The sequence below is a fragment of the Benincasa hispida genome, chromosome 6 (assembly GCF_027475165.1).
Source record: "Benincasa hispida cultivar pf3 chromosome 6, pf3_genome.v1.1, whole genome shotgun sequence".
Classification (NCBI taxonomy): Eukaryota; Viridiplantae; Streptophyta; class Magnoliopsida; order Cucurbitales; family Cucurbitaceae; genus Benincasa; species Benincasa hispida.
In genome coordinates this window covers 17,690,789-17,694,387 of record NC_143483.1, presented here as the reverse complement: position 1 = coordinate 17,694,387, position 3,599 = coordinate 17,690,789, and the positions used below count along the sequence as shown (strand labels likewise).

The 3,599-nt window shown below is 39.3% G+C and overlaps 1 long non-coding RNA gene across 1 annotated transcript; it reads left to right on the top strand.

The window, feature by feature from the left end:
* The first annotated feature begins 1,165 nt into the window (after positions 1-1,165).
* On the top strand, positions 1,166-2,786 carry LOC150035481 (uncharacterized). Its single transcript, XR_016530208.1, has 4 exons — positions 1,166-1,868; positions 1,947-2,034; positions 2,214-2,503; positions 2,611-2,786. It is a non-coding gene; the product is annotated as an uncharacterized LOC150035481 (long non-coding RNA).
* Positions 2,787-3,599: the final 813 nt, after the last annotated feature.

Here is a 3,599-nt window from a genome sequence, read left to right as displayed (position 1 = left end):
GCCGCCGTAGCCATCGGCGGCAACAGTTACCGCCGTCCCCTCCGGAACCACGTGGAACATCGGCGCCGGTGCTAACCGAGCCTGTCTCTTCCGAATCTCGCTCAGCTCGATGAATCTCGACGGAGTTCTTGTTAATCCTATCAACGCCATTGGCCTCCTCGAATTACTCCTTTGATTTCTGAATAATCCACCGACTGCATGCGAAGAAAACGACCTCGATCCATTCCCGTACCGAAAGCTCTGGCTTCGTATAAACAATGATTCCGATCTATTTCCGAAACTTTGCCCTAGCGAAGCAGAGTCTTCATCTCGGAGCGTTACGGCGTCGAAAATCTTCCCGCAGAAAACAATTTCACTAGGAGACGACGACGACGACGAACTTGTTTTCTGCTTCAAGTCGGTGCAAAATTCGAACAAATCGTGGCGATCATCGTCGTGGTTACTGCTTGAATCACCGGCTTCGGATTGTGGTTCGTGAATCGGAAAATCGCGGAAAGAGAGAGTGTCTTCGTCGTCGTTAACGTCAATGAGGTCGAAAACATCTGGATTATGCTCCACTGTCGCCATTGGAGCAGAAAATCTCTTCCAGAGGAGAAAATTACGGTGAAATGAAATGAAAATATAGATCAAAGATGAGATGGAGATTGAATTGGTGGATTAAATAAAGGGAGAAAGAGGAAAGGAGAAGGATGCTTCCTGTGGAGAGCTTCTGGAAGGATGAAGGTTGGATTTGATCCGCCATGGATTTTAATTTAGTTTTTTTTGAGCTAAACCGTGTATGACAAGTTTTCAAAACGAAGACTTTCTGGAAACAGAGTAAGAGAGTGTCTAATTAAACTTCCGTTTTTATTATTTTATTATTAGAAATAATGGGTGGTATTAAATATTGGAAAAAATACGTATTTAAAAAATTGTTTGTAAAAATATGGTGAATTTTTTAAGATTTTTTTAATATATAATGACAAAAATAGGGTTGGAGGGAAAGTATTCCAAAAATAAGTTTTTAAAGTGTATCGGGTACTCGATTACACCTGGTACACGAGTCCCTATCCATCTGGCACGCACAGTCTGTCGTGGCATTCATGTAGGGTTGACTGATGTAAAGTCGTGTATCCAGTACCAACAAAATACACATCGTTCATAGACAGTGTGGGATAGTTTTTCCACTGTTAGTTTTTCCACTGTAGTGTTGAGTTGTCGGAGAAGGGAGGCGACTGCACAACATACTATCCCATTTGATCACCGTATTATTCCATATGTTCAGCAGGCAGGTTTTCTTGGGTTGCACAAATTGGTTTCATCCAGCTTGATTGGCACCTTATTACTGCCCTAGTTGAGCGTTGGAGACCAGAAACCCACACATTTCACCTACCTTGTGGGGAATGTACGATTACGCTGAGGATGTTGCCATACAATTTGGGTTACGAGTAGACGGGCAACCATTGACAGGTTCACTATAGTATGACTGGAAGAACATTTGTGAAGAACTCTTAGGCGTTTTACGAGAGGATCTAAAGAGATCAAGGTTGAGTATCCCTTGGTTGGTGTTCCAGTTTCCAGAATACCTTCCGATGCTGACGACATCAGTGTACGTAGGTAAGCACGAGCATACATCCTGCAGCTTATTGGAGGATTTTTATTGGCTGACAAGTCAAATGCTTAGTGCATCTCATGTTCCTCCCACTATTGTCTGATTTCGAGCACGTTGGTACGTACTCGTGGGGTGGTGCATGTCTTGCATGGTTGTATAGAGAACTTTGTCGGGCTTCCAATGCACAAGCGTTGGAAATAGCGGGGCCACTGATACTATCCATTATAGCACCACAAGTCCAGCTACAGGCCCCAAGTCATCGTCCACTTAGTGCTAGGTATTATTTCATTTATATATTTATTTCGTTACCATTTTAAATAAGAATATAAATTAATTGTATTTTTTATAATTTTAGATGGAGTGGTGTATTAACTGCCTCTAAATAGTCAACAAATATGTTGCTCGTGTACAGAAAAATATTCGACATGCTGATGCACAATCAGGTAGTAAATGTGTATATAAATGAATATTTAAAACATTTTATAAGTATACTTATTATTATTTTTTTGTTAGATTATTTAGACACCATACACACAATAGATTTGGTCATCCTTACCTGATTATTGTTGTGATGGTGAAGACATCTGGTTGACCGTTAGCCCTCTTATATGCTTCCATATAGTAGAGTGACATCATCCAGATCGTGTGTTGAGACAATTCAGTTTGCGACAAACGATACCTTCGTTGTCCTATACACTTCCAGCACTACAACAGATCGATTTGAGAGGTAAGCACGATCAAGACTGGCGTCGAATCCATGCGGAATATTTATCCTATTGGCATGGACGACATAATCGTTGTGCACAGGGAGAATTAACAAATGGGCCAGCTGTATCAGATGACTACTTTCCCTGGTACAATTCGATCACGAGGCGATTTATCATACCTGACGGCGCTTACTATTACTGCATGGTAAGAGATTTAAAATAAGACATTTTCCATATATATGATATGAATATTGTTTAATATTTTTTTTATTATACAGAATAATTTTATTGACGATGTTCAACGATATTCAGTGCAGAACAACTTACTAGAATTGGGTTCAATGTATTAGCAAACATTGGTCAACGTAGAAGTATTATTCAACAAACAAGACGACTCAATGTTGCTAACACCGATCGAAGACGTATTCGTCATAGACGACCGCGACAACAGGGTGAACCTAATTTAAAGGGACACGAAGACAACCCCCAGGGGGTCGTTTTTAAATTTTATGTAAACTTTCATTTTCAAATTGTAAATTAAAGAACTAATTGTAAATATTCTTTAATATCATGGTAATTTTTTTTAATATGAGTGCAAGATGTTTTCATTGTAGATTAAATATATAATTAAGTTTAATAATGAAGGAATTTGTGGACCAATTCCTAAAGTTTTAATATTGTTGTCCTACAATTAAAAAAAAAAAAATAGTCAACAAACTTTTTTTTAAAAAAAAAAGAAAAAAAAAGATAGCAAATCGTGGACCAGATCCACGAGTTTGCGTCTGACCGGTCAACCAGTCAGCCGATGTGGTGCTGACTGGATTAAACGGTATTCGTGTACCGGGTACACGAGTTTGTCACATGGAAATCGTGTACCCGGTACACGATTTGTCACACCCCACTCCAGATTACCCTCTTAACCTGGATGGAATGGTGACTGCAGCAGTTACCAACCCTTTTGCTGGCACTTACGGCCTATCTAATCTGTTAAATTTTGCTTAAACCCTGAATATGTACATTTCATCAATATACGAACAAATTAACTTAGAACTTAACACATTTACGTTATAGGGTTTCACAGCATTGTTCATACATGAATATTACAACTTAGTGAGCCCCATCTAGAATACTAGTCATTAGACAGCCACATGTATACTAACTAATACAAGTCTTCAATTAAGCTTCCTTCAATCTGTTTCTTTGAGTGGCAGAGCAGCAACAGAAAAGTCTTTCGGGAACTGACCGCTACTTGAAAGGAAAACATTTGAAAACATGAGCTAGAAGCCCAGTGAGTGACTAAC